The 13,290-nt window shown below is 33.8% G+C and overlaps 4 non-coding genes across 4 annotated transcripts; all 4 read right to left on the bottom strand.

Moving 5' to 3' along the window:
* Positions 1-8,596: 8,596 nt before the first annotated feature.
* Positions 8,597-8,668, bottom strand: Trnam-cau (transfer RNA methionine (anticodon CAU)). The gene has a single exon. It is a non-coding gene; the product is annotated as a tRNA-Met (tRNA).
* Positions 8,669-9,224: 556 nt separating this feature from the next.
* Positions 9,225-9,296, bottom strand: Trnam-cau (transfer RNA methionine (anticodon CAU)). Its single transcript has one exon. It is a non-coding gene; the product is annotated as a tRNA-Met (tRNA).
* Positions 9,297-9,943: 647 nt separating this feature from the next.
* On the bottom strand, positions 9,944-10,015 carry Trnam-cau (transfer RNA methionine (anticodon CAU)). The gene has a single exon. It is a non-coding gene; the product is annotated as a tRNA-Met (tRNA).
* A 424-nt stretch (positions 10,016-10,439) lies between these two features.
* Positions 10,440-10,511, bottom strand: Trnam-cau (transfer RNA methionine (anticodon CAU)). The gene has a single exon. It is a non-coding gene; the product is annotated as a tRNA-Met (tRNA).
* Positions 10,512-13,290: the final 2,779 nt, after the last annotated feature.

Raw genomic sequence — 13,290 nt, 5'->3', positions numbered from 1 at the left:
AATAAAGACACAATCAGATATAGAAAAGGTAATCTTTCACTTGTCGTGTTAATTGAAAACATCAATGGATTATAGTAGTACTATTATATGGCAAGACCCGCTTGCTCCTTTCATCATCACCTTCCTACCCTTATCCCAATTATTATTTGGGGTCGGCGTAATATGTTTTCCTCTTCCATTCTTTTCTATTCCCAATCATTTCCGCATTCACTCCCATTCTGGCCATATCGTCTTTCACACAATCTTTCCAAGTCTTTTTAGGCCCTCCTCGGCTCTTAATACCTTTTTTAAAATCTGCTCCTCATTTCTGTGTATCACGTGCCAATACCACGATAAACGCTTGCTCGTTTGTTTTACGATAATTAGTGGTTTTGATTGATGGTATCCAAGTCCTAGGCATATTTTCCACTAACTTTTACCTTCGATTTCTTACTAATTGTAACTTTATCAGTAGGAAAATAAAAGAAATAATAAATTTTCAACTGAAAAGAAAGAGGTCCTGAATTCGGTTGCATTTTTTTATGTTTATTGCCTGAAAACTTCGCCAGGTGCTTTTGTGTTGTCGGCCTTACGTATCAAGGTAATTAATACATAGAAAACTTCAGATATCATCATTTCAGGCACTGTCTGTCTACTGTTGAACATAGGTCTTCCCCATAGATTACCATAAGGAACGGTCCTAAGCCACCTGCATCCACTGACTTACTGCCATGCATTTCAGGTCATCACTCTATCTAGTGGAGAGTCGTCCTACACTTTGTTTACCCGTGCGAAATCGCCACTCAAGAACCTTTCTTCCCCGTCGGTTATCGATTCTTCGAGCTATGTGACCAGCCCATTGCCACTTCAGCTTGCTTCAGGCTTCAGGCTATGTCGATCACGTTGTTTCTTTTGCGGATATCTTCGTTTCGGATTCTATAAAGTAAAGATACTTCGAGCATAGCTCCCTCCGTAGCCCGTTGAGTAATTTGAAGTTTTTGCATACGGGCAATCGTTCCATAAGTCATTACTGGTTAAAGACCTTCGTCTTCAAACTCTGAAGTATTTTGGATGAAAAGATCTGACGTAGTTTCCGAACGCTGCCCAGTCGAGTTGGATTCGTCGGTTGACCTCTCGGTCGAAGTTGGACTTACTCTTTCGGACAACTTGTCTCAGGTATAGAAGACTCGTTGACAACTTCGACTGTAGTGTTCTCAATCGTAACCGGTATAGGTGTGATATGGACGTTAGATATGATTTTAGTCTTGTTCATGTTTATCTTAAGACCTACCTGTTAAGGAACATTACTGTGGATATTATATAAATATTATTGATTATAAAAGAATATAATGTAAGATTACATTCCACAAAAAAAACGACTTCAATCGTGGCAAAACCAGTTATTTTGATTCAAAAACTTCTGAGCTGATTTTGATAAAATACCTATGGGGCCAATCTGTAAGTAGAAGAAAAATAAAATCCAATTAGTTTATATCTGACAGAGTTATTAGGTAACAAATATAAAAAAATAAAACCAAACTGAGAACTTTCTTTTTCAATCGGCTGATAATAGCTTCATACTTATCAACGTAGTAATTTAACGCAGTCTCTAACAAAATACAGACTTTTGTACTACATACAGAAGCCGCTAGAAGTCTGCAAAATTATTTTCAGTACTCTCACAATCATAAAATTCATTCATTATCATCGTAACGTTCTAGAACATTTCACAAATCAGTGGTAAAACAACGTTATAGTTCAAGCAACAAGTCGTAACTCCAAATTCAGTCATTAAAATTCAATTAGGACGTATTCAACGGTCCTCCGGAGCCATGATCTGAATTATAATCATTAGTGACACACGAGATTAACCCTTCTTGAGATATTACCATCTTAGATACTATTAACACGTACATAATTCCTCAAAGGACCTGACCTAGCGGTTGATATGTTAATTCTGAACGATTTAATGCATCATAATTTTGGGCCTGTCTCAACATGAATGGGGAATGTGCGGGCCCTTTTATGATTTATCGTTACACGAGTATTGTACGATTTACTGTCACGATATTATCTTTATCAGCTAACAGTAGTCCACTAGTGGACGGAAGCCTCTCCCAAACTATGCCACTTGGTACAATTTATGCTTAAAATATCCGATTGTTCCAAGGAATTTTGGGAAAATTTTGCTAAGACACGGTCCACATTATCCATATTGCTTATTTTGAGCATATTCCTTTTTAAAAAGCAGAACATCTGCAATGCCTCTGGTGTTGCAAGTGAACATGGACGGCGGTCAGTCACTTACCATCAGGTAAGCCGCATATTCCTTTGCCTTCTGTGTTATAAAAAATACAGCAATGGGGCAGTTAGACTAGCAAACTCTTTCACCCCACCCCTTCCCTATAAAATGGTGTTACGAATGTTTGCAGAAAAAAAAGCTTTCTTTGGTAAAGTTTATATTTTAAGTTTTATAATTTGATACTACTTAAGAGTTTGTATTCACTCAAATTAATTATGTATATAGTCAAACTTTTTGAAAAAAGGAACGGCTGAGTTCTTGCTCGTTCTTCTTGGCTGAAATTGCGTTCCGAATGGGCGGTAATGAAAAAATTACTATTCCAAAATACTTAAATGTAAGTTTACCTAAATAAAAATATTTCTCTCTTTTTCTTTTCTTTCTGTTTTTCTTACTTTCTTTTTTTGTTGATTTTTTATTATTATTATTTTCTTCTTATAACAAGAAATCTAACCTGGTCCACCTAACGGAAAATGATTAACATTACCAACGAAAACTTGCAACATGGAAAAAATTAGTCAATATCGCAACGGTATAATTGTTCTATATCGTGCCTTACTTCCGATAAACTATAAAAAACGCTCAATACACAACAAATTTATTAAGTTATTTCGATTAACTACACTTTTAAAATTCTTTCCTGCGAGTAAATCATCAAAAGTTCGTCTGGAAACCAATATATTTTCTACTTTTAGGAAATTTGCCAACTTTGAAATTCTGTTTGTTCTGGAATGTGGCGTAAAATATTATAGTTCTATTCTACATTTTAAAACAATTATTAATTTCAAGAATTAAAAAAAAATACATTTTTATTTTAATTGTTTATTTAGAAGTCTAAACTGAAAGTATGTTTCACTTTATTTGTTTCATTATTTCTCTCAAGATTGAAATTGATTATTTCTGCGTTTTGAGGGAATTTAGAATATAATAGGTATTAAATTATGTTTGAAATTAAATTAATATATTTTGAAAAGCATTAAATACATACTATTCTTAGAAATATATTCACAGAGTTTTCGAATATATATCAAAAGACGAAGATTCTTGGAAAAGTGTGGTAATAATTAATCTGTAATTATATCTGTATTATTCTACTTTGATCTAATTTCAAATTAATTATTGTTGGATATTTTTTTATATAAATGTAGAATGTATTCTTTTTTTAATTGGTGATAATGGAATAGCAACCCTGTCCGCGCTATCGGTATATACCAGGTACCAGTGAAAGATGATAGGTGAGGATGAAGCAGGCCAGTTAGCCCATAGTGTCGAATTTAATAATTGTTCACGATGGTTTCCAGGAGGAACCACGTGAAAGTTGACCTAATAGGGTATATTGCTAGCAATGGGGCTGTCAAACTCCATTGCTAATGTATTATTTATTTAAATATGAACATACGAGTATAATGATTCTCTTGCAATATAATATTATTTTATCGCAAAAGAACCAACGTAACCGACATTGACCGAAGGATAAGCAATCTGAAGTGACAATGGGCTGGTCACATAGCTCGAAGAACCGATAACCGATAAGGAAGAAAGGTTCTTGACTGACGACCCCGTACGGGCAAACGCAGTGAAGGATGACCCCCCAGGAGATGGAATGACGATCTGAAATGCATTGCAGGGAGTTAGGATGCAGGTGGCTCAGGACCGTTCCTTATGGCAATCTTTGGGGGAGACTTTTGTCCAGCTGTGGACTGAATGACTGAAATAATGATCATAATATTATTAGTATTCATAAATAAAATTACCGGAGGAAGACTTTGTACAAAAGTCGATTGCTTGGGTACCTCTGTCCCATTCAGTGTTCCAACCGTGAAGCAGTTGTGATTGCATGGCTGTGTTTCGGTTTGAAAGGTGGGATATGGCGTGAATTTACTAGGTACGGAGGAATAATACCTGAGTCCTTAGGAATGGCAACGTATGGGGGGTATTATGGGCGAAACAGTATACTCTGTTATGTCCATGGTACTGCTCATGTCTATAGGCGACGGTTACTGTTACAAACTCCTTTGTAATTTGTTATTTCTAATATTGTATTCTTTTAATTATTCATTTTTTTATAAACTGTCAGTATAACTTTTCAACACGAACCGGCGTTTTGTTTATTATAATCAGTTCACAATAGTTACCATTTTCCATCAGGTGGGCCGTCAGCTTGTTTGCCATTCTAAGGTGTATAAAAAAAATTACATTCCCTAAAAAATTAATGTTAATCAAAAATAAAATATAAAAAAAAGCTATTGTTTACTTCAACTTGCCAAAAATATATTCTAAAATATTAAACACCATAAGTTATCAAGTTATTTTTTTCTGTCTCTCTCTCTCTCTCTCTCTTCCTCAAATTTCTTCTGTCTCTTTCTCTCTTAAATCATATAATTGTTCCACGACATTTCTTTTGTTCATGTTATTTGATTTAGTGGGTGGTATCTTTTGATTGTTAAAATATATTCAATGACGTCTTAAAATTGATTAAGATACGATGAGACTGACGTGCCTAAAAGGACAAAAGTCCCTAAATAAATAATAGATATATATATATATATATATATATATATATATATATATATATATATATATATATATATATATATATATATATATTAAACACAAATTGGTCTATTTTGGGTAATTTTTTTTATACAATTTAGAATGGCAAACAAGCTGACGGTTCACCTGATGGAAAATGGTAACCGTCGCCTATAGACATGAGTAGTACTATGGACATAACAGACTATACTGTTTCGCCCATGCGTTGCCATTCCTAAGGACTCAGGCGTTGTTCCTCCCTACCCAGTAAATTTGCGCCATATCCCACCCTTCAAACCGAAAGACAGCCATGCAAACACAACTTCTTTACGGTTGAAACACGAATGGGACAGAGGTACCCAAGCAATCGACTTTTGTACAGTCTCCCTCTGGTATAAATTAGTTATTAACAAGATTGTAAGGGTTACAGACATATGTTATTTATATTATTTAATAGACGAATTTCTTCGAAATGTTTATCTCGGTCGCTCCCAGACAAGTTCATGGTTTAATTCTAGAAAGCATTACCAACGTATCTGCCTACATGCTTGTAAATTATCGTAACTTATATTAATATCATAAACAGGCAAAGCGTCTATTACTAGTTATATCCCGCGGCTTGGCTCTATAGTCATATCGTGCTGTTGAATAGCCTAACCTTTCTCAGTGGGAGGAAAGGGATTGTTAGTAATGGGACTACTACCTTCACGCGGTTCCCCCTGGAAACCATCTTGATTGTTTTTCTATGAATTCATCACTATGGGCCAACTGACCTGCTTTCACTCTCACCTATTATCCCTCACTGGTGGGCCGCTAGTATATACCGATAGCGCGGGCGGGGTTACTATTCCATTATCATCCATTAAAAAAGCCTTTCTCAGTTTTTTTTATTTTTTTTTTACATCTTAAAATGGCAAACAAGCTGACGGCCACCTGGTGGAAAGTGGTGGTGGTGGAAAGTGGTAACCGTCGCCTATAGACATGAGCAGTACCATGGACATAACAGAGTATACTGTTTCGCCCATGATACCTCCCACGCGTTGCCATTCCTGAGGACTCAGGTGTTATTCCTCTGTACCGTGTAAATTCACGCCATATCCCACCCTTCAAACCGAAACACAGTTATGCAAACACAACTGCTTCACGGTTGAAACACGAATGAGCTATAAAATATAAAAGGATTCTTCAAATACAACTGGTAATTTCAGAGGTTAGAGCATGCAAATAAACAAATTAAGTATTCCCCTTTATACATCAACTATTATTGTGTTTTCTAAACAAATTAAGAAGGAATCAATTCCTTTGTAAAATGTTTGTTTTTGTTATGCGATATCATTCGATGTATATAGTATCTAATACATAATATTCTCGTGTCGCGGTGTTTGTTACCAAACTCCTCCGAAACGGCTTTATCGATTTTTATGAAATTTTGTGTGCATATCAAGTAGATCTGAGAATCGGTCAACATCTATTTTTCATACTCCTGAATGATAAGGGTGACCCATCCCAATTTTTTTTTTTTAATTTTTTGACAAAATCTTTTTTTTTTAATTTGTTATGATTTAGCATAGAAAAATACATACAACTTCAAATTTTCACCCTTTTATGATCAACCCCTGTTTTTTAATCACAATTTTTATATTCTGCAATAGGGTTGTAATAGGGTAGGTAATAGGGTAGGCAAGATGGCAATCGAATATAATAATTGTAGTACGATAATTTTTCATGTATAGTTCTAGAAATAATGTATATGGTAAAACAACGTTTACGACTCGGTAAGCTAGTGTGTATTTATATTTCACGACAGCTAAAGTTACTTTTCACCAGACTTCAAAAAAGGAGGGAGAAAAGTTATTTATTTTTATCTGAATGAATATCACAAATACAAAATCGCTTCACTAGTTCAGTTTATAAATCAAAATAACGGATTTTATCACGTTTGAACGCGACGTCTTTTTTCTGTGGAACAAAATTCTAAATTATTTACAGAACAAAATCGCTGATCGCTTCTAGGGCACTTTGGAAAGACGCTTAAGATTTTGATTTCACGCTGTATAATAACGTACATAAGATCCTTTTTTAAATAAACAGTGTTTAAAATAGAATGGATTAAAAAAAGGCACTCATATAAATATGTGGTAAAGGGCAATAAAATGAACAAACATTCAACGCACGAATATTTTTTTTTTTAATAGCGGTCATTTGTGGCTTTAAATTGACGTTTCATTTAGTAGCCAGTTGGTAAGAGCTTGAATGAGTAAAATTTGGTGTATGGTGAAATGTATAAGCTTTTGGTAAATGGTTTTTCAACATTAATTTTATTATTGTGTACATAAAAAAGATTTCTAAGAATAAGTATTTATTAAGAATTATGGAATTTAAAAAAATATATGATTGTGCCAACATTTTGTTTTATGTAACTTAGAATGGCAAATAATTTGACAGCCCATCTGATGGAAAGTGGTAACCATAGCTTATAGGCACGAACAGTACCATGGGCATAACTGTTTTGCCTTTTTTTTATACCACAACGGCCAAAAAGCATACTGCCAGCCTGTCTGATGGTAAACAGTCACTTTAGCTAATATAGTGAAATATTGAATATTTTTGAAAATGTCATATTTAAAATGCTAATTTTGAATTTGTTGTGCTTCTTAGAAAGAAACATTTTTTAAGTTGGTGAGTATTTTTAGAATTCTTCAAATTCCGATAGTTATTAAAAACAATATATATATATATATATATATTTATATATATATATATATATATATATATATATATATATATATAAGTTTCAAATTATCAATGTAACATGAATATGTCATAGCTATACAACAATATGTAACACAATAATAATTCATAGTTAATACATACACCTACAATATTACAATTCTCGTACATTATCACATAATTTGTGGTGGAAATAGTTTAAAATTTCCTTCTAATAGGGTCATTACTACTCACAAATTGTGCCAATATGGTTACACACTCTTTTTCTGACTATATTAAATTTTCGCAATTTTTTATGTACACAAAAATCTCGTGTTCGTTTACTTAAATGACTTCAAATAAGGAAGAGTGTCTCAATTTGGGTGCATTTTATTTTATTTTTAATTTGTACTTTTAAATTGGTTCCATAGAAATTTTATTAAAATCATTTCAGTAATTTAGTTTTTAATAAAAATAACTGATTTTGCTACGATTGAATTCGGTGTTTTTTTTATATTTAACAAAATTTTAAATTATATCGTGATATGAAAAAATAGACCCGATAGATGACGGTAGGGGGCAAATAACATTTGCCGGATCCGCTGTATCTTACAACTTGTACCATCGTCTGAATTATTAAGCCACCGAAGTAGCCACAGCGAGGCCCTCGTGTCGAGTACTGTATTATGAGTCTGCTGTCTGCAATCCTTGTACACCGCAGTATTGAAATTTAAGAAAATTCTTGCAGTTTTCAATGACCGTATGGTATTTGACTTTATTTCAACATTACTAGTTTTTATATTGCATAAAAGTTACCTAAATAAAATAGAAAACTGTTTTTACTGTATTTTAAAAGTCTTTTAGGAGACATACAATAGCAAACATGATTATAACCTACTAGATGCAACATGGAGGAGGTCATAAAATATACAGTGACATCAATGATTTTATACGTACTCACCCTTTTATTTCACTATGTTCCTTCAAATAAAAGTACAAAGGTTTTTTTTTTTTTTTTTTTATTAAAGCAAATCGTAATAGTAATATAAAAAGGTGGCATAATAAAAAGTAGTTCTTTAGCAGAGCGTGGTTTCGATCCACGGACCTCTGGGTTATGGGCCCAGCACGCTTCCGCTGCGCCACTCTGCTACCGTTCATACATTATGGAAATCTGTTTGTATCTAATTTTAAAATATAAACAAAAAGAGCCGTATTACAATTACTAATTACGTAATCTTACACTAATTTACGTACAATATTTATGATTTATGTAATAAAGACATTTTAGCAAAGAGTAGATCTAATTTACTGACTTTTGGGTTATGGGCCCAGTACATCTTACTGCATCATTTAATCATACCAAACGATATAATTTCTGTATCATTGCACGTACATATATATATATATATATATATATATATATATATATATATATATATATATATATATATATATATATATATATATATATATATATATTTTTCTATTATTATTATTCTTTTTTGCACAAAGTTTAACATGATATCTATACTAGGCTGAGCCTGTCCTGTAGGAAACAGTAATCGTATTGCCAAATACATGCTTACTAAATCACTTTGCTATAACAAAGAAACATTACAAATACTACCCTTACATGTCTGGTGTATCAAACAAAAAAATGACAATATAAAATATTCAATGATAACATTGATAAAACTATATTATATAGCAGAGCGTAGTTTCGATCTACGGACCTCTGGGTTATGGGCCCAGCACGCTTCCCCTGCGCCACTCTGCTTACAGTAGAACATCCTAGAAATTGTCTTATATTTAAATAAAAATAATTAAATTAACAAAGTTACATAATTAATTGAATCTTTATTACATTATAGATTCGATAGAGACCAATCTACAATATTGATAGTTTACCAGAGAGAGACTTTGTACAAAAGTCGATATTTAAATAAAAATAATTAAATTAACAAAGCTTGAATCTTTATTATATTATAGATTCGATAGAAACCAATCTACAATATTGATAGTTTACCAGAGAGAGACTCTGTCCCATTCGTGTTTCTACCGTGAAGCAGTTGTGTTTGCATGGCTGTGTTTCGGTTTGAAGGGTGGGATATGGCGTGAATTTACAGGGTACAGAGAAATAGTACCTGAGTCCTCTGTTATGTCCATGGTACTGTTCATGTCTATAGGCGACGGTTACCTACCACTTTCCATCAGGTGGGCCGTCAGCTTGTTTGCCATTCTAAGTTGTATAAAAAAAAAGTTTGTGTAATAAAAAAGCTTTAGAAAAATATATTATCGGCGTATGGACTTTCGGGTTATGAACATAGCAAGCACTCTTTTACTGTATCTAAATCTAAAAAATATCCATAATTTGTCTTAAGTGAAATAATCAATCTATAGCAAATTAACAAAATATAATATCTATAGCAGAGCGTAGTTTCGATCTACGGACCTCTGGGTTATGGGCCCAGCACGCTTCCCCTGCGCCACTCTGCTTCCAGTAGGATATGGTAGAAATTAGCTTGTATCAAATAAAAAAAACACTAAATAAAAAGAAGCAAATTATAATTACGCTTCTGTTTATGTAATGGACTCGATAATAATTTAAGTTATCTACAATATTTGTAGTTTGTGAAATTAAAAATGCCTCAACCGACTGTGATTTCGATCTACAAACTTCTGAGTTATGGGCTCAGTATGCTTTTACAGTATTATTTTGCTATACCTAGCAAAAACTATACCAAAACATAGAAAATAATACAAATAAAATCTAACATCTGATAATTAAAAGAAATATATACCAATATTAATTCAATTTTAACATAAAATGTTAACATTTGGCGTTCCATTGTTTCTGCCTACTCTAATGGAAGACGGGCGTGACAGATATTTATGTATGTATGTATAAAACTATAATATATAGCAGAGCGTGGTTTCGATCCACGGACCTCTGGGTTATGGGCCCAGCACGCTTCCGCTGCGCCACTCTGCTACTGAGGGACAGTTACAAAAATTGTAAAGCCAAATAATAAGTGGTTATCATCACAAACAGGTTTAGTTTAGTCTGCACAAATTAACTGTAACATAAAACTGTATCAATTTAAAATATATTATCAAGATTTATTTAGATTTGCCATGTGGTCCCGGGATAGAATAAGCCCCTTCTTTCTTTCGCGAGTGATGGATAGCAGTGTCCCTCTTAAAACATCTCTAAAGCCTAACCGCGGTTGCTATTCCGCCTGCCAAGCGTGGCAGTTACTGGCAAAACCTCCCAAGGGGAAAACTTATGTTCAGCAGTGGACAGTTAAAGGCTGATATGATGATAGTATGATGATGATGATTTAGATTTGGCAAAGCTTTTTTTTTATACAACTTAGAATGGCAAACAAGCTGAGGGCCCACCTGATGGGAAGTGATAACCGTCGCCTATAGACATGAGCAGTAGCATGGACATAACAGAGTATACCGTTTCGCTCATGATACCCCCCATCCGTTACAGACGAATCGACCTCTTCCTTTTAAAAACCGCTTGAAAAAAAAACGCTTTTCACATCAAACGATGTTTAAACAGAATTATAAATTGTCAGCGAAATATTTCCAGTGAAGAGATGTAATTTTAATACGAACACAACATCCAAGGATGAAAGGTAAATTGGAGTATCATAAACTTTTACAAAACATGAAAGTATATTATCCCAGCTCTTTATCTGTACACGACCGCGTGTCTAAAAAATTAATACCGCTCCGGGCTGGTAGAGCAAGCATTCATAATAATTTTATAACATGAATCTCGTCATAAGCTCTAGTTACAGGTTACTCAATAGTTACTATATTTCATAACGTTTACTATAATTTTTATGTATATATATATATTCCCAAAGAGCGTTGACGTCAGGCAGGCGGCCGGTTGTAAAACTGTAAGCCAAATCTTTTTGTAATATATATATATATATATATATATATATTGTCACATATTTTTCACCACGTCTGCCCTTCATACGCTTTCTGTTTTTACCTAACGGTTAGCTGGTAGAGAATGTCATATGGCATTAAGCTTGCCACTTTTACAAAGTTTTATTGTACAATAAATAAATAAATAAGTGGTTAACGATATATTTATCATCACTTTACCATATACCATATCAGCCGTTAAGTGTCCACTGCTGAACATAGGGTTCCCACGTTGTCATGCTTAGCTTGGTGATGCCCATCCCTCAATCATTAAGTTCCCTTAGTCGCCTGTTACTACTCCCACAGGCAAGAAAGAGGTGGTCCATTTATGCCAGGAGCACACGGCCAACTCTCACCACTTTATTTGCCATTTATTTGCCTCTTGCCACTTGGATTGCAAATAAGCTCACGTAGGATTGTCGTAGATTTAAAACAACACATTATGATGCCCATAGTACCCCTCATTTGTTAACCATTGCAGCTGCAGCAGGTCAGTTGACTCATCAAGAATAAAATACGATTGTTTCTAGAGAAAACCACGTTAAGATCGACTTGGCAATATATACTCTACGATTAACTACTAACTACACACCAGAGGGAGACTTTGTACAAAAGTCGATTGCTTGGGTACCTCTGTCCTATTCTTTTTTTTTTATACAGCTTAGAATGGCAAACAAACTGACGGCCCACCTGATGGAAAGTGGTAACCGTCACCTATAGACATGAGCAGTACCATGGACATAACAGAGTATACTATTTCACCCATGATACCCCCCTTGCATTGCCATTCCTGGGGACTCAAGTGTTATTCCTCTGTACCCAGTAAATTCACGCCATAATGGCAACGCATGGGGGGTATCATGGGCGAAACAGTAAACTCTGTTATGTCCATGGCACTGCTCATGTCTATAGGCGACGGTTACCACTTTCCATCAGGTCGGCCGTCAGCTTGTTTGCCATTCTAAGTTGTATACAAAAAAAAGACTGTTAGAGAAGGCACTAGCATTAAGTCCGCGTTTTATACCATATTATCTTGTGGTCAATAAAGTTGTTTAAATAAATAAATAAATATTAAATTAATTATACTCTATGCAATTAATATATCCAGCCAAAGACACCTGCACCGTATAATTCCAGTACCTTTAATTTGTACCTAAAATAACCTCTCCTAAATTAGTTGTACATTTATATACGAGTATATGCTTTAATTAAGCGGCGCTGCACGGTAGAGTTTATTATACAAACATAATTACCGAAAACTGTTATTGTTGTGATCCCAGTATTAATTGAATTTACTCCAAAGTTTATTCAGACGAGGTTAGTGAAGGCAATCGGGCCATTTGGGGTCTTGATTAAACTAAACAAGCTTGTTGCTCTACAATTATTCATGATGATCTATTTGTATACTTGGCTATTTAATTGTTTATTTCATTGGGAATATTGCTTTTGTTTTTTAAACAACTTTTAAAAGAGGACATAATTAATACAGCCTAGTATTTTTTTTTTAAATAAAAGTCCATGTAATTAAATTATTAATTATAGAATTAAAATTATTCGAAAGTGTGTAAACCTAAAAAAAAGTGTGTACCTACTTATGCTTTAATCCTTTTTACCCAAAGGTTGTCTGGAAGAGATTGCTTAGCAATAAGACCGCCTTTTGTACTACACTATATGTATTGAAAATTGTTTTAACAAATCATGTTATGTTGGTGCAATAAAGTGTTAAATAAATAAATAAATAAATAAATAAAAACATAGAAATGTAAAAAAAAAAATGTCGTAAATCTTCAAATCGGGTCAAGGCCGTGATATCGTAATTA

The sequence above is a fragment of the Galleria mellonella genome, unplaced genomic scaffold, assembly GCF_026898425.1.
Source record: "Galleria mellonella isolate WM207_F2 unplaced genomic scaffold, CSIRO_AGI_GalMel_v1 utg21, whole genome shotgun sequence".
In the NCBI taxonomy this organism is placed as follows: Eukaryota; Metazoa; Arthropoda; class Insecta; order Lepidoptera; family Pyralidae; genus Galleria; species Galleria mellonella.
The sequence above is the reverse complement of the archived record's forward strand: the minus strand, read 5'-3'. Positions and strand labels throughout refer to the sequence as shown.